Below are 26741 nucleotides of genomic sequence, written 5' to 3'. Positions count from 1 at the left end.
CCGCCCCAACAGTGATCACAAAACAGGATTCACGTGCTGTATCAAAGATGGAAAAGCTATTAATAATATGGATGGAAAATCAGATTCAGAAGCAAGTGCCCCTGAATCTAATGGCCATTCATTCAAGCAAGAAATATTTATCAAGACAACGATAAGTACAGCAAACCCATAGCCAAGTTCATGGCAAGCAACGGGTGGTTTTATAGTTTCAAGCATTGTGCTGGTTTCCAAAACATTAAAGTATGTGGTGAAGTTGCCAGTGCCGATTCTGCAGCTGCATAGGAATTTTGTGATGTGCTGGGATGAGAAATTTTGTGATCTAGCAACGATGCTCGAAAGGTAAAACTTGTTGATGTTATGCCTGGCTCCTCTCTCTTCTTGTAATTTTGTACACTTTTGTAATTTTTCCTGTGCATGAGATAAAAAAAATTGAATAAATAATTCTATTTACATGTTCGTTGAACATTTCTTTTTTGCTTCTATCAAATTCACATGCATATTTTCAAGTGCAGAAATGATTATTTAGGGAAATTCTGACTTATGCAGCCCTTACGTTAATCGGGGAGTGGCTGTATTCAAACTAAATTATAAAAAATATTAAACTAGTTCAGAAAAAACTGAAGAGAGAAAGCCAATTTAACTAACATAAATTAACTAACATATGGGATATAAAAAAAAAAAAAAAAAAAAAAGAGCGACTCGTTAGTCTTGAAAGCTACTGCCTGCTATTTATTATTATATATTTTATTATATTACATTAAACTGGGTTATCATTGTACGTATCTATTTCTCAACCATGGACCCCAGTACACCAGGCCCATTTGTTACTATATGGGATTGGATGATCTTGCCCACTATACTCAAAGATGTAAATTTTGCTGATTATTTCCTGAAGGAATATCCACATACTAATAAAGAACTGAAAGGTGAAATTATAGCAACTGTAGAGGGCACCCCTAAAAAAACACTTGCAGAATTTGAAACTTCATCTGACATCTGCAAACACTCTTGGATGCACAGGGATCACTTACTGAACATGCTTTTTCTTGAATAATGAACTTCAATATCCTACATGTTTAATGACACTAAACTGACCAATGCAAATACAGAAAATCATTCAAAACTGTTTTTTGCACATTTCTTTACAATTCAGTAAAATTTTGTGGGTTATTTCCAACGAAATCACCAGATTTTTTTTTTTTTTTTTTTAGGAGCATTAGCAACTAAGGCCATATTGCTCCGAGGATATGCGGTGGTCATTCCTTGACCTTTCCGCATCCTCCTTATTTGGTGGTCACGGGCTCGAATCTCGAATCCGCACTGCTGCTCCTGCCAACCTGGCTACGAAGGCACCAATCTCCAGATTAAGAAAATTTGTAGTTATATGATGTTTATTTTCTTGTCGTGGCTGCTGCACTATTGGCTCACCAAATGTAAGTCAGTAATACAGGGGCCACTGTAGAATATGACACACATGCCTTCCTGATCAGAACTACATAAGATACAGAAGAACAATGTTACCAGTACTCATTACGTTTAAGTTACTCTCCATAGGTGAGTTTCACAGATGATTTGATTCAATTTGGCAGAATAAGGATAAATTACATCCAAAGCATATTTAAAAACGTTATCTAAAATTATTTTATTTTATTATTTTTTTTCTATTAAAAGTTGTGCAGCACTAGGCTAAGCCAGATTACATTTATATATAACTGTTCTGACATGAACACAACTAAAGCACAAGTATTATTAACATGGTGTAAATGTGTTTATTCTCCCCTTTAACTAATCTTATTAGTTTTAAAAATAAAAATGAAGCAAAAGACACTAGTTGGCATCAATTTCCTCCCTGAAATAATTTTTACAGATTTTGGTGGGTTTGTTCGTTATTTGGTTTTTAGGAGCATTAGCAACTAAGGCCATATTGCTCCGGGATATGCAGTGGTCATTCCCTAACCTTTCCGCATTCTCCGTATTTGGTGGTGACGGGCTCGAACCCCGGTCTAATCAAGAAGCGTGTGCTACGCACTGCTGCTCCTTCCCACCTGGCTACGGAGTCACCAGATTTTGGTGGGAAATATGTTCAAAAACTGAGATGTGCTTAAAACGTTCTCATTACCATCAGTTTTCAAACACCTTAGGCTAACAACCTACAATCGACAACATTCAAGAATGTTCCAGAATGTTCTAGAATATTGTTACATGTAGAAGAAGTGTTGGAGTGTTTCAGGAAGGTACTAGAATTTCGAAAAAGTTCACTAGAAACTTTGTGAACCTTCTAGAAACTTCTCTACTGGTATATATGCAAGTGTGTTCAGCACCAAAGCATTTACTTTTTCAAAATTGTATGTATTTCAGAAAGCGTGTGGTGAATAAATTGAACAAGTGTTTTAGTGAATTAGTATTAGTACAGTCAGCCCTCATTAGCGAATCACTTTATGCTGATTCGCTATAACACTATAAAACGTTTCATCTGATGTAGTCAACAGCTTGATAATGAACAGCAAAGCAACATTAAACGTTTCCCATACAGACTTGAGAAATTTTCCCTCTCAGTGAAATTTTATCCCACGCTAATTTAATTGCAGTACAGTGACTTGTTACGTAGTTCCGAGATCAACATTTTAAAAAATTATCAAGTATATTGATTGTAATATTTGCATTATATGCATTTATCCCTAGTCTAGTCATCACTCAGTACAGTGTTAGACATAGTCCATAACAGACAGTTTACTAGAATATTGTATCATAATTAATGCAACGCAGTTACATTTTTCAACAGTTAATAATGGCGGATAAGAATGAAAAAGCAACAATGTCTGGGTGCAGAACAACGACTACAAAGGTAAGAAAAGGACTGAATTTGAAAATTAAATTAGACATTTCGAAGCGAATTAATTCTGGTCAACAACAAGTGGATGTGTGCAAAAATTTAGGCCTGGCAGTTTAACTGTAAGAACAATTAGAAAAAATAATTAATTTTAGCAGCGGGAAAGACAGCTGTTCCACTGCAATCAACTAAATTGGCTAGGCCAGCTATTATGATTGAAATGGAGAAACTTCTAAATAATTTTATTGAAGATAATATCCAATGCAGAATTCTTTTAAGTTAAATATTATTAAAGAAAAAGCGATTAGCCTATATGATGATCTGAAGAAAGCTCACCTCAAAAAAAAACATGTGGAACCATTTAAAGCTAGTAAGGGCTGGTTCGAAAGAATTAAAATCCAGGGAGAACAAACTTGTCTTTATCAAATACAGATCAAGGAGCTGAAACTTTCAAAAAAAAGAACATTGTTAAAATTATTGAAAAGGGGTATTATACTTCTCAACAAGTTTTTAACATAGATGAAACAGGACTTTTTGGAAACGAATGCCTCGAAATATTTCTGTTGAAAGAAGAAAACATGCCAGGCTTCAAAGTGGTGAAGGATCGGTTGACTTAATTGTTGGGTGGTAATGTTGCAGGGGATTTTAAATTAAAACCCCTTTTAGTTTACCAGGAAGAGGGCCAAAGTACATCCCAAAATCAACCAAAGATGCAAAAACTCGATAGCCCAGGGCCATCGGATTAATAAATTCATGATTTTAATCTTCGGTGACCATGTCAAAAATATAATGCGAATGACCAGGTAAGGTCATTAAGTGACCCCAGCAATAAATATTTTCTATTTACTACATATACGAAATAAAATGCAATACAAAGCTATATAAATGTTTATTAGTAGAAATAACACACAAAAAAAAAAAAATCAAACATAGTTGCTAAGTTAATTACTGGTAACGAAAAAGTTCTGTAATATTAACTAGTTTCAGTAGATATGCATTCCACTGAATTGAAATTAGTTGTTCTGATTATTGCATGATTGGCACATTGTTGACTTTATTACAGTGACATGATTCCTGCAAACTGATTACACTTACTACAATTTTTCAAGGTTTTCTTATCAAGGTTCCTGGGGCACTCAGTACAGCGACCTGTTTCATAGCAGTTCCGGGTGTTTTATTTTTCCCACATGATTTCTGTTTTTCCTCGGCATTCTGAGTTTCCAAAATCATACCAATAGCATTTTTTTTGTATTTGGTTTCAGAATGCACAGCTATTAGTGGTTTTACCAAATTCATTCCTAATTCTTCAAGGAATGGGTGTCTTCTAAAAGTTTTACCTACTTCTCTAGTAATCTTTGTATTTCTATGTGTACAGAACAAATCCATTGACTACTGCCAAATTCAGAATTTGGAAAAATATCACCAATGGCCAACGCTTAGTGTTACGGGAGCATGTATATTCTCCTACCATATAATCCAAAGCAACTACAGCCCCTTTGCACTTATTGTAGTCTAGTATCACTTAGGGTTTGAAATCAGTTGTTTCATCTGATATATTCAAATCAGTGCTGAGTTGATAGTAAGACTATGCTCCTAATTTTCTTAGGAACATTGGAAATCATCATGGCATCCTTAGCAAATACAGCATTAGTTAAGTGCACTGTACGGTTTATATTTGGGAGAAAATTCTTGAGGAACCTTCTTTTCAATTGAGCACCATTGTTCCGTTTAGTGTTTTACCCTGCTTCAATAATTCTTGTGCAAGAGATATAAAGAGGTTATCGGTGGTAACTCCATAATCTGAAGACCTACAAATCTAATACTACTCTCTTGCCCTGTTCCTTTTCGTATGCACCATCTATCATTCCAATATAAATTTGCATGTTCCAGCAATAAGAATCATCTACATTACATAAGGTCCATATCTTTAACCCATACCTGGTGGGTTTGGATTTCATATAAACATGAAATGGACACCAGCCAAGGAATGAGACAAGCTGCTCATCAATGAATAAGTCTCCGCCTGGAATATGCGCTTTTTTACGATTCAAAACAAACATGTGGAATATATCCTCAATCATTGCTAACTTACTCTCTTCTCGGCGTTGTGGTCTAGTCTCTATATTGTCAAATCTAATGAATCTGAGCAAATCCTTCATTGTAGTGTGCAGGAAAAAAAAAATCACACATAGCAATGCAGGATTTTTGTGGCTCCATAATTCTAGACCAGGTTCCTAACATGCTTTGAGCAATAATCAACAGGCCTATGAATTCTTTCATTTCTATATGACTTACTTCCTTCCATTCATCACTCAGAGAGATAGCTTTACAATTGGTTTCTTGAATAAGTACATCCAAAATTTCGTCAGTTGTGAATAAGTTGAATGCTTCTATGGGTGTCATAATCTTCTCACTATAACTTGTAAGTCTGGGTTTTTTGTTAAATATGTTTCTTGCAAGACGTCTTCTTGCAGATGGTTGGTTTTTTGACCACCAAGTGCCATCTTTAGTCAAAATTGTATTTGCAGAATTATTGTTTTCACTGCTGTCATCAGACAATTACCAGCATGTTCAGAATTATCGCTTTCACAGTCTTTGTCGGATGAATCGCTGTTTGTTTCCTTTAGCTTTGTGAAATGTCTTCCAGTAACCCATCATCTGACAATTCCTGTTCATCAGGAATATCCTCAAACTCTTCTTTACTAACTTTTCAAGTTTGGTTTCGGTGAGATACTTATGCGATATCATCTAACTACGGGCTGCCAAAATCAAGCACGCGAGAAATGTGCACAAATGAATAACTGAACTCTATAATGGTTCCCAATGTTATAACATTGACGGCCAGATGGGGGTCACTAGGTGACCCTAATCAAGAAATTATATTTTCCAAGTTAGGTATTTAATTTTTTAAGCAATTACCTCATAGAGATCTGGAAAAAGGTGAAAATTTGGCTAAAAAAATAATTAAGCCTCTAAGACATCAATTGAGAAAAAAATTGTAAAAAAAGTAGCGTTGGGGTCACATAGTGACCTCACCTGGTCATCAGAAGGTTAATTAGCATTTTAAGTTTAGTTTTGATACGTAATGTAGTTACTTACCACATCATTATATACATACGTAATGCAGAATATTTTATATGTACAAATTTTTGAATATTAAATACAGTCTGACCTTTCTTTTTGACCACCAAGTGGTCTCTTTAACAAACTTCCATATAGAGAAATTTTCTATGTAGCAAACTTTTTTGGTTTCCCCCTGGTCATTACATTGAAAATAGTTTCCGTATAACGAAGAAAATTTCTGTATAACAAAATAATTGAGACCTGTGGTACGCATTGTTTGCACCTCTGGCATTTGGGCAATGGAGCTGACTCTGTAGAAAGCACAAATTAAGAGCTAAAAGGATTAAGAATTAATCCCTTTAGCTTTTAATAGCTAAAGGCATTAATTCTATGAATTAAGAGCTAAAACATTTTACAATTTAATGGTGCCTGTAAAACCCTGCAGGAGGAAAAATGGCCAACCACTGCGCAGGATAGAAAAAGATGCAAAGTTCCAGGAGAGGCCTTTGCCCAGCAGCGGGTCAGCAATGGCTAAAAAAAAAAAAAAAAGTAAAACTTATACACTACTATACCGAGAGGTCCTGCTGGTCAGCTATCCACAGCCATTGGCAAAAATTAAAGCATATTCCCGACATGGGCATTGGCTCTGATCAACCTATTTTCTACTGTAAGCATCCTATTACAGAATTAGGAGAGAGTGATCTGGGAAATTCATCTGTTGTTTCGAAGAAATGAGTCATCCACACCTTCACTAAATTTCAGCTGTCTCTGTTTACATGGTAACTACAAGTGGTCCCTAATTTCAGCTTTGTTTTAACTGCTGTGCAAGTAATCTTACAGTGTCTAAGAGGAAATCCTTGAGTGTACTGTGAAAAATTGGAAGTGCTTTATAGTGTAGATTGGACCATTAAAAAAAAGAAAAAGAAAACGCTTTAAAATTTGGTACCCCTGCTAGTATTGTGTCACCCATTCTGAAAAACCATGTTTCGATTTTCAAACTGTTTGAGGAAACCAGACCCAGTCAGAACGTGCGAAATTATGCCTTTGGGAAGATGTAGATGAAGAAGTTTTTAAGTGGATGAAGTTTATTCGAGACCAAAACATGCCGATATCAAGACTATTAATAAAACAAAAGGCTATGGACTGCGCATCTTTTCTGGGACACAAAACCTTTCAAGCCGGTTCTGGTTGGATGAACAAATTTAAAGGGTGCCGTGGCTTATTCGAAAAAGTTATTTCTGATGAAAGTGGAGTTGCAATCAAAGAAGACATCATCATTCTTATCTTCCTGGTAATTTCCTTTTACTTCTGACTTGTTTTCTCTCTCTCTCTCTCAGGGTAACTCAAAATTTTTTTTTTGGCTAGTCAGCAAAAGCCTCAGGCTTCATTGCACCATACGGCTAATAATAATAATAATAATGACTGTACCCACTGGAAAGAAACAGTTTTGAAAAATATTGAGATTACAAATTACAAGTCCAAAGACATTCAACCTCGATGAAACAGGTCGATTTTTTTTAAATGTTTGCCGAACAAGACACTGACTTTTAAAGGTGATAAATGTGTAGGTGGTAAAAATAGTAGGGAGGGAATTACTCTTGGTTGCAAATATGACTGGTAATGAAAAACTGAAGCTTTTGGTAATAGGCAAAAGTAAAACAACCCTTACGTTTCAAAGGAGTAAAGTCGTTAGAGTTGGACTACAACAAAAAAACTTGAATGTTAAGCAAAATTTTTGAGCAGTGGATTTTAAATTTCAATAGAAAGATGACGAAAGAAAACAGAAAAATCGCGCTGAATGTCGACAACTGGCCTGCCCACCTTCATTCAGTAATTTCAAAATTTACAAGTGTGAAGCTTGTTTTCTTCTTTCTGAATAATTCATCTTAACCAGCCAGTGCCAGATTTACATATAAGCTAAACAAGCTACAGCTTAGGGCCTCACGTTCCAAGGGACCTCACTCTATCTTGAAAAAAATCCTTTTTTAATATTGTCACAGGTGAACAGTAAGGGAGAAGGGCCTCATACAATGTCATAGTTTAGGGCCACAACAAGTTTAAATCCGGCCATAACTGCAGCAATGGATGAAGGCATTACAAGAGTTTGAAAATGCACTACCGAAGGCTCATACTGAAAAAAAAAAATTATACTGAGAATAGAAACCAACCAACCTATAGATTCTGTTATTGATTTGTGGATGTGCTTATCAGAGTTGGTGAAGGTTAGGAGTCAAGATGTGACGGTACCAACGATTTAAGAATTGTTTTGCAAAATTGGGTTTTGCTAAAATGCTAACTAACAGAGATGAGTGGGATGAACTACTAGAAGATACTGAGAAATCTTAGAGTTCCAAGCGAGGTTTGATCAGTTGAGAAATTGTTCTTGACGAATTTTTAGGAGTTGATAATGATGTCATAGTAGCTGAATATCCTAGTGACTCTTAACATTTTGGAGCGTATTTAAAGAACTAGTGACAATATCAATGATGAGCTGGATGAAAATGAGGGCAATGTTAAATATTCCAAACAAGAAATGTTAGCAGCATTTGAAACTTTGCATCGAGGCCTTCAGTGGAAAGAAAATGTAGCAGAAAATATATCTCAGTGGTTAAAGTTTAAACAAATTCAAACATTTTTATGAACGGTGTACAGTAGAATCCGATGTACAGCAAAAAATAACCAAATATTTTAGACATAATTCTTAAAAGCATACTAATATATTTTGTGCATCATATACATAGTCATTTCTTAATACATATGTATTAATAAATTGTTTTAAAATGTTAGAAAATGTAACCATTCCCACTTATTTCTGATTGATTTCCCATCTTTTACTATATTTCTGAATTTACAGTATTTTTCATTGTTGAAAAGGTCATATTTCTTTATAACGAAATTTCTATATAACAAATTTTTTCAAGGGAATGATCGATTTCATTATATAAAGGTCTGACTGTATTTTGACCGAAATTTGTCTTTTTCACTACCATTTATTACTGATTAGGAAATATCCTATGGCATAGACTGCAACTCACAAATACCTTATAGGAATACAGCGCTCACTTAGTGCTCTGTTTTTCTGGAATGACTTATCAGCGTTAAGCGGGGGTCACCTGTATCACTAATGGCCATATGGTGCAAGGAAGCCTATGGCTTATGCTGCACCCACAAAAAAGATTAAAAAAAAGTAAAATAGTATATAAAATAATAATCAATAAATAATGAAAGAAAAGAAAAAAAAAACCTATGCATTTCCCTCCTCCAGTGTGTCCTTATCTCTACTAGCAAATGTTCAATAAATCATCGATAGGACAGCATGGGCCTTTCTTGCAACCTGTCTACAATACTCTGAGAACTTCATGTCTGGCCATATCATAATTCTCAAATCCCTTTGACTTTAGTTCAACTCCACCAAGTGTATAAATTATTTTGTGGTTACTGTTCTCCAGGTGTAAGACCTTGCACTTTGCTGGATTAAAGCATAGCTGCCACTTTTCTGAGCATCCCTGAAGTCTATTTAGGTCACTCTGAAGAAGCTCTTCTTAACAGTACTCATTAACTGCTCTACCGATCTTTACATTATCTGCAAATTTAGACATCACGCCCCTATCCCTTCATCTATGTCATTTAACACATTGACTGCCAAATACAAATTAACTCGTATTTGGCGATCTGGCCCAGGACGCCGCATATGAGTTAACTCGGACTGGTATGACTTGTCTTTCGGGTGCAGCTACGAGTATATTCGTAGCAAATATGATGGATAGTGGGATAAGAATGAAAAATCAACTATGGCATCAGAAAACAGAAAATTTATTCACAAATACATAAAGAAAAGGGCATTACTAAAAACTCCCGAAAATCATATAGTTTATTTTGTGATATTTCTTGAGACATTCTTCTACACAAAGAGCTGGCTTCTCTTGGCACACTGGACAATAATAACATGTTTAGCATCGTTTTTTATTTTTTGTATATACTCGACATAGCTTAGTCAGGTGTGGTTTTTTCCTAGTTGGTGATACGTATACCCTCTAAATAATGAATTGCTTGAGACATTCTTCTACACAAAGAGCTGGCTTCTCTTGGCACACTGGACAATAATAACATGTTTAGCATCGTTTTTTATTTTTTGTATATACTCGACATAGCTTAGTCAGGTGTGGTTTTTTCCTAGTTGGTGATACGTATACCCTCTAAATAATGAACTGCACATGCAGATGTAATTTTCTTTGGAACGTTTAGAATTTTATCTCCAATCAAAGATTCAATAAATGTTTCTCTGAATTTCAGACATTTTATGGTGGAACCCATAACTTGATGGAAAATGATGTATGTGTTATGTATATACAGGATGTCTCAAAAATATTAGTACAAACGTTTAGGGCAGGTAGGTAACATTTAAAGGAATGTAAATTGCATTGGAACCCATAACCGGAAACGTCACCGTAAGTCGGTAGACAGCACTGTTCATCAGTTCGTGAGAGGAAAAATTTCTGGTTTACTCATTCAAGCAGTAGTCGCCACACGAAGAGCATGCATCGATATACGAACTGTGAGCTGGCAGACATGCACCTAGTGTATGGATTAGCAGAGGGCAATGGACGAACCTCTCAACGAATTTATGGAGAACGCTTCCCAGACAGACAGACATGTACTGGACCACTGTTTCTTTACATTTGTGCATCAAAATTTGTGCGATCATGGGTCATTTAGATGTAACATGAGTAGTGCGGGCAGACCACGTTCAACACAAACTCCCGCCATGGAAGAAAGTGTGTTGAATGCCATCCAGAATAATCCTACTACCAGCACATGTGCCATTGCCTCTGCCTTAGAAGTGTCTCGTTGCAATGTACAGCGTGTCTGGCACGACGATTCCTTACACCCCTTTCATCTCCAAAGGGTTCAGTTACTGCTCCCCCAAGATCACCCTGCACGTGTGGCTTTTGAGCAGTGGTTTCTCCAAGAAAGTGTTCAAGACTTGAATTTTCCAGCCTATGTTTTGTTCACGGATGAGGCTTATTTCACTCGGGAAGGCTTATTCAAACGCCACAATGCTCATGTGTGGGCTCACGACAACCCACACGGTGTGCGCCCCAATGCGGCACAACATCGCTTCGCAATAAATGTGTGGGCAGATATGGTCGGTGACTGCTTAATCGGCCCATACCTGTTACCATCCCGCATGAACTCTGCTAAATATCGGATGTTTCTTGAACAAGTTCTACCAGTGTTACTTGATGATGTTCCAGCAAATGTGAGACGCAACATTTGGTTTCAACATGACGGGGCGCCTGCCCATTATGGAAGGTGTGTTCGTGACCATTTGAACAGGCTTTTTGGGCATCGATGGATTGGCGGTGGTGGACCCATTGCCTGGCCCCCATGCTCACCTGATTTATCGACCCTTGATTTCTTTCTGTGGGGGCCCTCAAATCTATCATGTATGAATCGCCTGTGGAGATGGAAATGGATCTCGTGGCGAGACTCATCTACGCTGCTGCTACTGTCAAAGAAACTCCAGGTGTGTTCGACCGTGTATGCCAATCCATGCTGCATCGGTGTCATGCATGCATCACGTCTCATGGTGGAACCTTCAGTTATCTGTTGTAACATCATGAAATGCATCCATCTTGTATTCCATTGTTAATATTATGTCAAATAAATGTTTGCCACTAATTACTGTCTTGTGTCATATCTGCTTCTTGTGCCTCTGCTACTACTTTCCCGTGACATTTCCGGTTATGGGTTCCTATGCGATTCACATTCCTTTAGATGTTACCTATCTCCCCTAAATGTTTGTACCAATATTTTTGAGACACCCTGTATATTTCTATAATATGTAATGCAAGTTTTTTTGGCCATCTGATGATTTTTTCTTAGTGCTGAATAATACGAGAGCATTTGATCCGATCGATCTATGCCAGACATTCTGCTATTGTAATGTCAAATTATGTTGGTTTTATCAAAATTTTTCCATTCATAGCGTATCTCGACCATTTCAACGTGTATGTTAGAAATAAGGTATGTTCGTGTCAGACGACACCTGGGATTTCTCCCATCTCCATGTGTGTTTGCTGTATCGAGGACAGTACACTGTCAAAGCCAGAGACTTGAAAGTGTGTGGGCCATGTCTGTGCAGTGTAATGTGTGTGTGCCCATTGTTTGTCTGGCTTATTGGCCACCAGGCCCCTAGTGAGGCCCGATGTTGCACATACCTCGCTACGTGTGTCCAGTATCACAATAAGTTGCTCTGACAGGTCCTGCCACCTAGTTTCCTGGGATTTCAGTGGCTAGGACCTAAAAAAAAAAAAAAAAAATTTAAGCATCTGATATTAATGCTTAATGGGATTGCTGTTAGGAAATCGCTGGTTGGGGGTTGAACGCTAGAGAGATGTGTTAAAAGGCCTAATAAGTCAAGGAAAATTTTGATGTTATTAAATTTAGACATGTGAGGCTATACGCTAGATAAAAGATAAAAGTGTTAGTTGTCTTAAAAATTTACACGAAACCAGAAGAATTTAGACGTTGATTAGAATTTGGCGGCATTTTTAAGGGGTGTACTCGTCGGTCGATTCATTTCAATGTGTATGTTAGAAATAAGGTTCGTGTCAGACGGCACCTGGGATTTCTCCCATCTCCACGAGTGTTCGCTGTATCGAGGACAGTACACTGTCAAGCCAGAGACTTGAAAGTGTGTGGGCCATGTCTGTGCAGTGTGATGTGTGTGCCCATTGTTTGTCCGGCTTATTGGCCACCAGGCCCCTGGTGGAGCCCGACGTTGCCCGTAACTCGCCACGTGTGTCCAGTATCACAAGAGTTGCTCTGACAGGTCCTGCCACCTAGTTTCCTGGGATTTCAGTGGCTAGGACCTAAAAAAAAAAAAAAAAATTTACGCGTCTGACATTAATGCTTAATGGGATTGCTGTTAGGAAATCGCTGGTTGGGGTTGAACGCAAGAGAGATGTGTTAAAAGGCCTAATAAGTCGGGCAAAAGTACATCACCAAGGGTGTCAAGACTAATACTCAAGATTTCTAAGAGGTACAAGCTAAAGGTTATAATGATTTATGCACCAACATCGAGCCATGATGATGAAGAGATTGAAGAAATGTACACCGAAATTGAGAGTCTTCTAGATGAGCAGAAAACCCACTATACTATTATTATGGGGGACTTCAATGCTAAGATCGGAAAAAGACAAAACAGCGCAGAAAGGGGAACTATAGGAAATTTTGGAATTGGTGAAAGAAATGAAAGAGGCGAAAGAATTGTGGAATTTGCAGAATCTCAAGGATTGTCAGTAATGAACACTTTTTTCAAGAAAAGGGTGTACAGAAAGTGGACATGGAAGAGTCCAAATGGAATAACTACTAATGAAATCGACTTCATCCTCACTAACACAAGATATATTGTGAATGATGTTACCGTCCAGAATATGGTAAACGTTGGAAGTGATCACAGAATGGTAAGATGTACACTTGATATAGATGTAGGAAGGGAAAGAAAAAAACTGACTCCAGTAAATAATACAAAGGTCTTTCAGATAACAGAAGAGGAGAAAAAGCAGTACGTACTGGAACTTAAGAACAAGTTTGAGCTTCTGCAGACAGCTGAAGACCAAGATATCGATGAGGAATATTACAACTTTCTGAAAGTGATAAAGCCCAAGAAACCTAGGAAAAAGAAATCCAAAGAAAGAAAAAATTAGTCAAGAAACACTTGTTATGATGAACCGAAGGCGACAAATGAAGAGCAAGATAAACACTGACAATGAAAAAATTGAGTATACTGAGTAATGCAAAGCCAATAGAAAGAGACTCAGAAAGGACATAAGAAGATTTAACACAAGAAAAGTAGAACAAGCATTAAGAGAAAGCAAAGGATTTAAATCAGCAGCCATGAGCAGTAATACAGAAAGACAAATGATACTGAAACTGAAGAATTGCGAAGGTGTACTTATAAACAGCAGAGAAGGCATAATTCAAATAGCAGAAGACTACTATAGAGAATTATACAAGGAGCAAGGGAATGATGCCAGCAGTGGGGAAGATGGATTGCAAAGTAGCAACACATACGACATACCCGATATTCTTCCTGATGAGGTAGAACATGCATTGAAGAAAATGAAGAATCAGAAAGCCCCGGGGGAAGATGAAGTTACTGTAGAGTTGTTAAAATTGGGAGGAAGAGACATAACACAAAAACTGGCAAGGCTCTTCACAAAGTGCATTAGAAAAGGTGTGACACCTAAGCAGTGGAATAATGCAATCATAGTTTTGCTGCATAAGAAAGGAGATAAATCAGAAATTGGAAATTACAGACCAATTAGCTTGTTAGCAACATCTACAAGTTGTTCACAAGGGTCATTACTAACAGATTAGAAAGAATACTTGATGAGAATCAACCGAAAGAGCAAGCTGGCTGTAGGACAGGATTCTCAACTATGGATCACCTTCAAGTAATATCACAGCTAATGGAGAAAGCAAATGAATATAAAACACCATTATGCCTGGCATTTGTGGATTATGAAAAGGCATTTGACTCCATACAGCATAAGGCAATGTTTCGTGCACTTCAAATACAAGGCATAGATACCCCACATATTATGATTTTGAAGAAAATATATGAGAGTGCTAACTCCTTCATTAGACTAGACAAGGACAGTAGGAAATTTAAAATTGAGAAAGGAGTTCGACAAGGAGACACTATCTCCGAAGCTGTTTACTGCTGCCCTTGAGGAAGCTTTCAGAAGATTAAACTGGTCGCAGAAAGGAGTCAATGTGAACGGAGAGTACCTAAACCATTTACGATTTGCAGATGACATTGTGGTCATAAGACAAGATCCCAAAGAATTAGAGGAAAATCTTAATCAGTTATGCATAGTTAGTAAGGATTTTGGATTAAAGATGAATATGGCTAAAACAAAAGTAATGATGAACAAGTATGCCACAGAAAGGGAAATAATGATTGAAGGAGCAGTAATTGAAAAGGTGGAGTCATACTTATCTGGGACAAGTTATTAGCTGTAATAATGATAAATGGCTGGAAGTCAAGAGAAGAATAGATTTTCGATTGATAGCATTCAGGAAATATAGTCACATACTGAAGAGCAATATCCCAGTTTGTCTGAAATGTAAAATAATGAACCAATGTATACTCCCCACCATGACTTATGGAAGTGAAACTTGGGCACTCACCAAAAGAATGGAAGAGAAGCTGAGAACTACACAGCGAAGAATGGAACGAATTATATGGGAATCAGACTGTTAGATAAGAAGAGAAACACATGGATTAGGCAGCAAACTCAAGTAAAGGACATTCTTATCAAAACTAAAGAACAAAAATGGTCTTAGGCAAGACACATAGCTCGAAGACATGATGGACAGATGGACTAAGAAAATAACAGAATGGTACCCAAGAGGAGCTAGAAGAAAACCTGGAAGACAAAGGTGGAGATGGATAGATGAAATTCATGAGTTTGTGGGTAGTAAATGGATGGCCAGTGCTCAAAACAGAAGGAACTGGAAAGTTGCTGGAGAGGCCTTCATCCTGCAGTGGATTGAAAATGGCTGATGATGATGATGTCGGGCAAAATTTTGATGTTATTAAATTTAGACATGTGAGGCTATACGCTAGATAAAAGATAATAGTGTTAATTGTCTTAAAGATTTACACGAAACCGGAAGTATTTAGACGTTGATTAGAATTTTCTGGCATTTTTAAGGAGGTGTACTTGGCGATTCATTAAGAGAGGGGGGGAGAGACTGAATGACTGGGGGGAAACAGATAGAAGAATTGGGACGATAGAGTAACATCCCCAAAGAGGTCAGTGGAGATGAGCTCCACACGGTGAAGTATAGGGGGAGGCAGGGAGGGGAGGAGACAGAGATCTGTCTTCTCCCTCCCTGCCTTGGGATGGGGTTTTAAAGGGAACAGGGTTAGAGTACCCAATTCAGATCGCCAATGGCGTGTTGGCAGCAAAGCCGCAGTATGTCTTTTTCGGTGATGGCTGTCATGTCCATACAGTGTCGAATCTGGTAAGAAGGTTAAGCTGCCCATCCTGGGGATGAGATATGTTAGCTGGCAGCGGTAACCCACCAGGCAAAGGGGTGGGAGAGAGAGACATTTACTTTATTCATAATTTGCATTCTCACTTTACTTGCATTCTTTTTTTTTTTTTTTATTACTTTTTTCTTATTTTAATTCCCCAAAGAGGTCAGTGGAGATAAGCTCCACCAGGCAAAGTATAGGGGGAGGCAGGAGGGGAGAAGACAAAGACCTGTTTCTCCTCCCCTGCCTTGGGATGGGGTTTTAAAGGGAACAGGGTTAGAGTACCCAATTCAAATCGCCAATGGCGATCTGAGGTCAGTGGATATGAGCTCCACCAACTGTGTTTAAATTAGAAATAAAAATCTACAATATCTTAATTCTGTTAGTATGTGCACATACCTCAACCGTACATGAAAAACATTGCGTTCTTGCCAAATAAGCCTGATAGCTTTTGTTACATTTGCAGATAAGTGGTAATTAAAATTTCAGCAGAACTCACTGTCGCAGCTTGTGAGAAAAGCCAATGAACTCTATTTGGATGTAAAGCCAGAGATCAAAAAAAGTATGGGTTACAAAGATTCCCTGTAGATCATGTTCAAGGACATTAACAGGCTGGCTTAGAGGTAGTCATAAATCGATGCCTTTTGCATGACCAATATTTCTGGCTTTTCTGGAAATCCCAGCATAAAGTAGAGTATCCCAACATACCTTCTGCTCTACGCCGGTTCCTCACGATGATACAATGCCAGTGCCAAAGCCGCCAGAAACTTATGGACTTGACTCTGATTTGGAAAAGGAGTCTCCAGAAGATGCAGAACCCAGAACAAGTAGAGATCCAGACTTTCCAACTCTTAATACTGCAAAGCCATATCTAATCATTCAGGCAGAATTGAACAATTTTGGTCAGAGATTTGGACTCTCCAAATTACTAGAATCACAACTTCAGCAGTGAAAATTTCTTCAAAAGGGTGTCAAAGTGTCTTTTTATAGGAAGAGGCCAATCGAAGATAATGACCTATTACTCCGTGGTGGTGCTTTAGTTTTTTGTAACAATGTCCAGGAATTAATGAAAGAGTTACACCTGGAGCACATCGCCAAGCAGTGGAGGCTTTTCATTGATTCATCCAAGGTCAGTTTGAAAACAGTTTTACTAAATAATGGAAATGAGTATCAAGCTATACTACTGGCCCATGCAGTTCACATGAAGGAAATGTACAAGAACCTACAGGTTCTTTTGCAAAAAATATGCTATCGAGAATACAAATGGAACAGCTATGCTGACCTAAAAGTGGTAGCTTTGGTGACTGTGGTTGATAAGATGGATACTAAATACTGCTGCTTTTTATGTGGGTGGGACAGCCAATGAAGGATTGTCATTACGGGGGGGGGGGGGGGATGGCCATACCATTCTGAAACTACATCAGGCCAGAAAAATGTAGCACATCCTCGTTTGGTGGATAAGTCTACCACAAAATCTATTACCTCCATTGCACATCAAGCTAGGTTTGATAAAAATATTTGTGATCGCAATGGACAAAAAGGAGAAGGATTTTCCTGTTTGAGGTAAAAGTTTCCCTTCAATCAGTGAGGTCAAGATAAAAGATGGAATTTTTGTGGGTCCTCAAATCAAACTGCTATTCCAAGATGAGGAATTCACTAAAAAATTTTACCAGGATATTTCTCAAATGGAAAAAAGATACAAGGGATAATGGAGTCCAAATAGGTTGTGAGACTATGGTTGGAATCTCACAGAGACAGTAATGGGCGATTATAAAAAGCAAAGAATGACAAGTGTTTTGTTATCAGATAAACATTTTTGTAAATAAAACAAGGTTAATAGACCCATTTTTCAGTATTTAGTACTGTATGTAATATTTTCTTAAAATATATGAAATTTTTTTACTAGAAACAGTTTCTGACTTTAATCCCTTCTCCCTCAAAATTGATGAGTGTTACATCAATATAGTTGCCATATTTGAATTCAGCATCATAAAATCAACTACAAATCACCCTGAATTTTAAAAGGGAGCAGAAAAATGTTTTTTTTTTGCCTAACTGGACAAGATGCCACTGATTTTTACATCTGTGTTTTTCAGCACATGCATATAATTATTTAGAATAGGCTTAACTCGATCCCATGTGTTTTCTGTTTGCACTATAATTAACAGAGATTTTTGAAATTTTCCATGAAAAGAAACCAGTTTTGTTATAGGTATTGGGTATTTCAAATCCATGGACCAAATAGAAGAGAAAGATATTACTAAAATTGTGAGTCTTGAAGGACCTACACAACATATTCTGTGTTACAAAACCTGTGTGAGAGATATTGTCAAAACCCCCAGTTTTTAAACACAGAACTTGAATAGGAAGCATGTTAAAAGAGAAAGTCGAACACTTGACGATAAAAGGCTGTAAATTAATTTCTATACTACTGTCTAGAAAGAAGTGCTAAAATGAAAGAGATTTCAGCTGTTTCAACTAATGTATGCCACTGAAGCAGGAGTACAGGGAGACTCGGAACACCTTCAACGCGATGTAAAAGACTGTCCTGGGAGCACTTGGTATCAATTCAATGGTTGGTAACTCTGACCCCTGGGGTGTCGTATTTAAGGTAACAACAAACGAAGTTATTCGCTCCACAAGTCCATGTGACCACCACCACCTGACAGCATTCAATTTCAAACATACTTGACTACTCTTTCAAATCGCCACCAGATAACAACTGTACTGAACAACAGCAACTTTGCCTCGACAATAACTATAACTCAACACTCGTGTAAGAGCCTTTCACCGCCGAGGATCTCTATGGCCATTGAGAGACTGAGAAATAACAAGTCAAGAGGCCTGAACATGCTCTAGCCCGAAATAATTAAAAAAGTTGCCGAAATCGCTCCGGAAACACTGCTAAACCTCTGCAACCATTGCCTGCTAAAGGGATGGTTCCCAACTGATTGGAAAACTGTGCCTATTCAGCTCATACTCAAAAATCCAACGAAACCGCACAATCAACCTGCCTCATACAGACCTATTGCTCTCCTCTCTGTGCTGAGTAAGGTCTTTGAGCAGCTCCTTAGACAGAGACTGGAAAACCACTACAATGCCATACAGCTACCCACACAAAATCAATTTGTATTCAGGCCTGGCATGTCTATGGTTGATGCACTGGAGACTATTACCAAAGCTGCCAACAATTGCACCCAGAAGTATCTCCTCAGCATCTCAGTCGACTTTGCTGGGGCGTTCAACATCTTATGGTAGCCGAGCGTTCTCGGACGGCTGAGACACACTGAGCTTCCAGGAAACCTCTACAACTGCATTGCCAGCTATCTCAGTGACAGGAGTATTGTGGTCCAGGCTCCCTTCTCTAGTGTGGAACGTCATGTCCTGCCTAACCTCCTCTGTAACCAAGTTACATAGGAGGTTAGGCAGGCGAAGGCAGATTACGAGAAATCCTTGGCAAAGGATGCGAAGAAAAACAGCAAAGAGTTCTTTACTTATGTAAACTCTAGAAGGAAGGGGATGAATCAGATTGGTCCACTTGATATCGATGGGTCAACTGTTGATGATCCTGCTCAGGTAGCTAACAAACTAAATGAATATTTTGCATTGACATTCACACATGAGGAGTTATTCAGCGAGGGGAATGCCAGAGGTGTATTCAACTCTGGCAGTAAGCTAGAGAATCTTGTAATAACTGAGAGTAAAGTGGAGGAGAAATTGTTGAAGATAAACACAAGAAAGGCACCTGGGGTGGATGGAATCTATCCAGTTATATTAAAGGAGGCAGCAATGGAAGTAAGCAAACCCTTAACCATAATTATGAGAGCTTCCTTGGACTCAGGGGAAGTACCCATGGACTGGAGATGTGCAAATGTGACCCCAATTCACAAAGGAGGATCAAAGGCTGACACAAGTAATTATAGACCTGTTAGTTTAACTTCTGTTCCAGGAAAATTAATGGAGGCACTGGCTAAAGAAGCACTGCAGGATCATCTAGACAAGACTTCAGTTATAGCTCGAACACAGCATGGTTTTGTTAAGGGGAAGTCTTGCCTGACCAATTTGATTGGATACTATGATGCAGCCACAAAAGAACTGGATGCAGGGAATAACTTTGATATTATATACTTGGATCTTAGAAAAGCTTTTGATACTGTTGCAGAAGGAAGACTGTTGTACAAATTGGAGCAGTGTGGCATTGGAGGCAAATTGCTGCTATGGATAAAAGGATGGTTGAGGGAGAGAAGGCAGAGAGTGGTAATCAATAGACACTGCTCATCGTGGACTAATGTTATTAGTGGAGTCCCTCAGGGTTCGGTGTTGGGTCCATTTCGGTATTTATAAATAATATTGATGATGGTATGTCAAGCTTAATGTCCAAGTTTATACAAAGGTTGGCAGGGTTGTTAAGGACACTACTGATGCTATGCTGCTGCAACAGGATCTGGAAAGATTGAGCAGATGGGCTGAGAGGTGGCAAATGAAGTTTAACATTGTCAAATGTAAAGTACTACATATGGGAAACAGCAACCCCAGAGCAACGTATCAACTCTGTGGTACTATACTGACAGTGGTAGAGAATGAAAAGGACCTGGGGGTAATTGTGCTGGCAGATATGAAGTTCTCTGAGTAGTGCAGACGGGCTGCAAGAGTAGCTCATGGTGTCTTATCAATGATATACAGGAATTTTTCTAGCAGGGAAAAGGAGGTGATTATTCCCTTGTATAAGGCAATGGTCAGGCCACACCTTGAGTACTGTATACAGGTCTGGAGGCCTCATTTCATGGAGGATGTAGAGCTGCTGGAACGAGTACAGAGAAGGGCAAAAAGATTATTGAATAGAACAAAGGGTTGCTCTTACGAAGAAAAGCTTAAGTTTTGCAAATTACAGTGTCTGGGCACCGGCGAGGTGATCTGATAGAGGTGTATAAAGCCTTGAATGGTTTGAGCATGCTCAATGCAGATGGGATTTTTCATCTTGCTCAGAATAATCACCTGAGAGGGCATAAATTCAAAATGAGGAAAGACAGATGTAGGATAGATGTGCGGAAATTTGTCTTTAGCCAGCGGGTAGTTTGTTGGTGGAACAGACTTCCATCCCTTGTTGTGTAAGTTTATAGTGTAAATAAATTTAAAGCTCAGCTGGACAGGTATTTCGAAGAACGGAGATGCCACTGATGAAGTGAAGGGGTGAAGTGGAAGGTTTTTTTTTTTTTTTTTTTTTTTTTTTGGCTGATGCTGCATAAGCTTGCTTTCTTGCATCATATGCCTCTACTAATGCTAATGCTAAATTCATTTCATCCCAAGAGACCTAGAGCAACAACTCCTGAAACTACCAGACCTATACAGCCTTTTCTAACTTTGCTCAGGGCCTCTTCATGAGGCGGAAAACCCTGCCACAACCTCAGAATCAGACTCAACCAGACAATGATATGGCCTAGCTAGCCATGTGTCAAGACCATACTTGCTTCACTGTACTGCAATCCCTGTAAAGACTTTCAATCTGCACAATAATTGTGCCTTCACAGTGCAGCCCCAACATCACCTCCATCTACCATGGCTGCCACTTTGGCTTTGCCTCCTGCCAAGTTGACTCACCACTGGAATGACTCCACCACCTAGGCAGGACCTGTCTATCCCAGGATTGACACTACTCGAATTTGACCTTATCAGACTGGACTCTACCAACTATGACCTCACGCAGCATTGCTGCCAATGCCACATGGCAATCCTGAACCTGTGGTCCCTTGCATGGGTTCAGGATCGGCCCTGTTTCTCCCCTTTTCTGCTGGTGGGGGAGTGACAGTCTCCCTGTCCTCCTCCTCTGCTGCCCCCTCTTTCCTTCTGGTGGTGCACGGGCTTGCCTCACTGATTTTGGGGTCATCTACTCTATCAACCCTATACTTCTGTCTCCTATCCCCCATCCTTCAGTCTCCCATTCCCCATCACTTAGTCTCACCCACCCCTCTAGCTTTCCAATTAGTGTTCATCCCATGTCAAAATTATCCTAGCCCTACACCCACAATTCTTAATTCCACACTGTATAACATAAACCCCTTTGGCCTGACCCAACCTCTAGCTCTCCCTTCCCCCTTTTTTCATTTCCTAGGCACTGAAACCTCAGGAAATTAGGCTGCAGGACCTGCCAGAGTACTTATTTAAAAATACTGATGTACCTGATCTGCCTCCATGGGGCTTAGTGTGGGCAACTTTGGACCTCAGCAGGGGTCAAGTGGCTAAATGGCCAGATGAACAACGGTACACAACACTACCCCCAACAATAACTATACACTTTTAAATCTCTGGCCTTTACAGCATACTGTAACACACGACAAGGTATACTACATGGAGATGAGGGAACCCCCTGGTGCCGTTAGACCTAAACACACTTTACACCTTTTGATTTCATCACTGAAAATTCCAGAAATATTTTAATAATCATGCAAACAGGAAAAATACAGGATCAAGATAAGCCTTTTCTCAACAATTATGTGCGTGTGCTGAAAAATATGGATTTAAATTTAGCAACATCTCTCACATCCAGTTGCATTGGCCAGATTAAGTTTTACTTTCACTAATATATTAGCTGTTGCAGTCAATTTTATGCATAGATTTTGAAAATTATTCTTGAAATTTAATATCACATCACAATTTCTACATATGGAATCTTGCTAGTATATTCACACTTAGCAAATTTTACACACAGTACAATGATTTTTGGAAGTATCGGTCCCATCCTCTTTTAATTATATGTATAGAGATCACATTTACGTTTGAGTCTTGCTTAGGACACAAATTTAGGGAGTACAATGTGTACAGACAGGACAGACAGGATAGGAAGGGTTATGCTGTTAGTTAAGAAACACAAAATCTAAGGAAGTGCATCCAGTTGACAGGGGTGGACAGTGCAATGTTGAGTCAGTTTTGGTGTGACAAAAACGAAGTTGAGAGTAGGAGTGTGTTATAGGCCTAATGACTCTAATGAGTACAACAAACAATTGTACAGAGAAATAGAATGGGCCAGTAAATCAGAATACCTAGCAGAATACAGAACAATCCTAACCATATAGCCAGCATTCTTGATCTTTTTCTTACAAACACCCCTCTAAGTACCTGGTTGAAGTGAGTGGTCCTTTAGGCACCTCAGATCACAACGTGGTGAGTATCACTTCTCCAATGGAGCCTTTATCTCATGGCTATTCCCAACCTCATGTGGTTTGATATTACAAGAATGCAAAATGGGATGACTTGCGAGATTTCTTTTCTTTGTTTCCTTTGTCAGATTACTATTTCAAAACTTCTGATGTCAGATCGTGTCAGTAAAATTATTCTTGTAGGAATGGAATCCTTTATTCCACACTCCACTTTAAAATCTCGTCCTTTACTTAAACCTTGGCTTTGCAATAAATGTGCTAAGGCTGTTCAAGAGAAGAATGTTGCATATCGTAATTGGCTTCTTTCTGCCTAAACCAAACCTTGCAACAATTGTAAAGCAGTTATTAATCACTAATGCTGGTGTCACCCAAGGTTCAGTTCTTTCCCCCCACTCTTTTCCTCTTGTATATAATTATCTTCTTCCATATATTCTTTTTATTCAGAAATGGCTGTGTATTAATGATGATGCTATTGCACTTAACATATGCATATTGAGGCTTTAGCCCTAAATGCATCTTAGTCTAAATACATCATACACGATCAGGCATTTCTCATATTGTGGAGTTATACTTCATAACTGTTTTGCCATCATTGCATCACTTTGGTACCTACTCACCCACCGAAGAAGGGCCAAATAGCCCTGAATCGGTGCCGTCTGGGTGGTGGTACCTATCTGAGAATAAGTAACATTAGTCTTCTCCTTAGGTGAAGCATTACTTATTCGTAGTAGTGCAATATCATGGCAACCGGTTGTAAAGGTATTCACAATATGAGATTTAACTTAAAACGATGCTGCCTTATAAATATTCTGACCTTCTTCCATTAACTGGAAATCCTATCCATAGTTTTGCCGATGATAGCACGTTGCATTCCACTTTCCAGTTCGAGAAACCTTGCCCTGCTCGATCAGTTTCAACTTCTAGAATATCTGCTACTGATTCCTTAAATGCCGATCTCCAGGTAATTCTCTAGTGGGTCAAAGACAACTTAGTTGATTTCAATCCTTCTAAAACTCAGTCCTGTCATATCTTGCAAAAAGGATTCTTCTGCTCCCATGCTTATATATTCGGTGACACTCCGATTTCTAGGCAAAATGATATATCTCTTTGGGGATTACCCTGCCTTCTAATCTGTCTTGGCACAAGCACATTACAAATACTGCTTCCTCTGCATCTAAAAAACTTGGTTTTCTCTATCGCTCTCGGTGTTACTTTTCTTCCAATCAGCTGTTCACTCTGTACAAATCGCAAATCAGCCCTACCATGGAATATTGTTCCCACACGTGGGGCAGTGCCCCCAAAACCTCTCTCAGGCGTTTAGATTCCATTCAGAAGAGGGCAGTTAGTTAATTAATGACTCATCTCTAACAAAGTCTCTTCACTTTCTGTCTCATAGACATTCTATTTCTGCTGCATGCCTTTTCTACAGATACTTCCAATGGCACTGTTCTTCTGAATTGGCTTCTATAATTCCCGCTCTCTCTCTTTCAAAACAGTCTGAACACGTGCTGCCACCAGCCAACATCCATTTACTGTCCAACTTCAAACTCACAGAACCAACTTTTCATCTTCCTCGTTTATTCATTCAACTGCTGTTTTCTGGAACAACCTTCCTTCATAAGTATTTTCTGAAAATTACGTTCTACAGAAGTTCAAGTCTAATGTCAACAAATATCTTCTTTCATCTTCTCAACCTCCAACCCATGCACGGTACCAAGTACTGTAAGTTCTAATACCTCTCGTGTTTGGGGTTTTCATAAAAAAATTAAAAAAAAAAAAAAAAAGATAAAATAGATGGAAAAGATGATTAAACCAACTATAGGTCTTGGTTTTTGGCCATTAACCTACGGTATTTGAAAACTAGTGGTGATAAGAACTTTATAAGCACATATGGGTTTTTTGAACATATTTCCTACGAGAATCTGTTGAAATTATTTCAGGGAGGAAATGATGCTGACCAGTGTTACTGATGCATCAGCTTTTTACACTTTATGACAGCTTATTTAACCGTTAAATCTGTCTTCATGCCACAGAATGTAGTTGTTGAAGTATGCAAGTTATTATGATTGGCATGTCACTTGCTGTTAGTCTAGATAATGGGAAATAATATTCAAAATTCTCAAATAATATAGGTGATGAAAAATGTCTAAAGTTCTGCAAAAGGAATTTAATTCTCAAAAAATAATTAAAAGTACATTTTCTTATTAAAATAATGTATTTTTTGCAGTTGTGTTCACAACAGATTGAAAATAACAGTGTTAAAAATCAAAAATTTAACAATTTTTAATTTTTACCAGTTTTATTTTCTTGAAATTAATTTTCTTTCTTGCTAATTTTTAAAATTATAGATTGAGTAACTTTTTAATCCATTTAATTTAAGTCATAGTGCACTTGATATCTTAAAACGCACACACACTCTCTTTGATTATTACCACTTACAGCAATTCAAAATGTAATATTTTTCAGAACTACCTTTTCTTTCCCTATCTATTTTCACTAACAGTGCCTGCTGTTTTTGTTCTTCATAACTGCATTTTTTTTGCTATTTCTGCTATTTGCCATCAATTTTTTGCAAAAAAAAAAAAAAAAAGATGGAACGAAAACTGTTATAGCAAGATAGATAGGGTCAAAACAAGTCAAAAAGATGGACTCATGTCATAAATATGAAGGGATGGCAGCTATGAGATGCTTAAAAATTAACATCACCTCTCTAGCCAAAGTAGTTGTCCTATAGTGACAAATGGGCCTGGAGTACTGGGGTCCATAGTTTCAAATACAGATATATATACACAGTTATGCCCAGTTAATTTATTAAAGTACAAATAAAATAAAATATAAGTACAAAATTCAGTAGCTTTCGGAACACGTGTCCCTTTATCAACTGACAAATTTGAATACATTACAAGCAAAGTGTGGCACGTTACTCATGCGTCATTGTTGTTGTCTCTAGGATGGGATCCCATCCTAGAGACAACCGTTTTATTGATGGATGATCACTGGCGTAAGGCAGCACACGTCCGTGCTACAACAATGACGCATGAGTAACGTGCCACACTTTGCTTGTAATGTATTCAAATTTGTCAGTTGATAAAGGGACACGTGTTCCGAAAGCTACTGAATTTTGTACTTATATTTTATTTTATTTGTACTTTAATAAATTAACTGGGCATAACTGTGTATATATATCTGTATTTAGTTGTCCTATGTTTTTCAGTATTTCCTTTCAATGCCACCACATTTCCAGATGGTTTTTGAGATGTGACAGAATCAATACTTTTATATTTTACAGGGTGTCTCAAAAATATTGGCACAAACATTTACGGGAGGTAGGTAACATCTAAAGGAATGTGAATCGCATAGGAACCCATAACCAGAAACGTCACCATAAGTCGGTACACAGCGCTGTTCATCAGTTCGCGAGAGGAAAAATTTCTGGTTTACTCCTTCAAGCAGTAGTCGCCGCAAGAAGAGCATGCATCGATATACGAACTGTGAGCTGGCAGACATGTCAACTCTGAACTCTGGATTAACAGAGGGCTCACACAGTGTGCGCTCCCATGCAGCACAACATCGCTTCGCAATAAATGTGTGGGCAGGTATGTTCGGTGACTGCTTAGTCGGCCCATACCTGTTATCATCC

General features: G+C 38.3%; 1 protein-coding gene across 2 annotated transcripts in view; it reads right to left on the bottom strand.

Annotated features, from left to right (window-relative positions):
- LOC150085684 (vesicular integral-membrane protein VIP36-like) overlaps positions 1-26741 on the bottom strand; it is a 236019-nt gene that overhangs the window by 77155 nt on the left and 132123 nt on the right. The window lies entirely within an intron of this gene.

The sequence above is a fragment of the Mastigoproctus giganteus genome, chromosome 5, assembly GCF_048544385.1.
Source record: "Mastigoproctus giganteus isolate SK-2022 chromosome 5, ASM4854438v1, whole genome shotgun sequence".
Lineage (NCBI taxonomy): Eukaryota > Metazoa > Arthropoda > Arachnida > Uropygi > Thelyphonidae > Mastigoproctus > Mastigoproctus giganteus.
The sequence above is the reverse complement of the archived record's forward strand: the minus strand, read 5'-3'. Positions and strand labels throughout refer to the sequence as shown.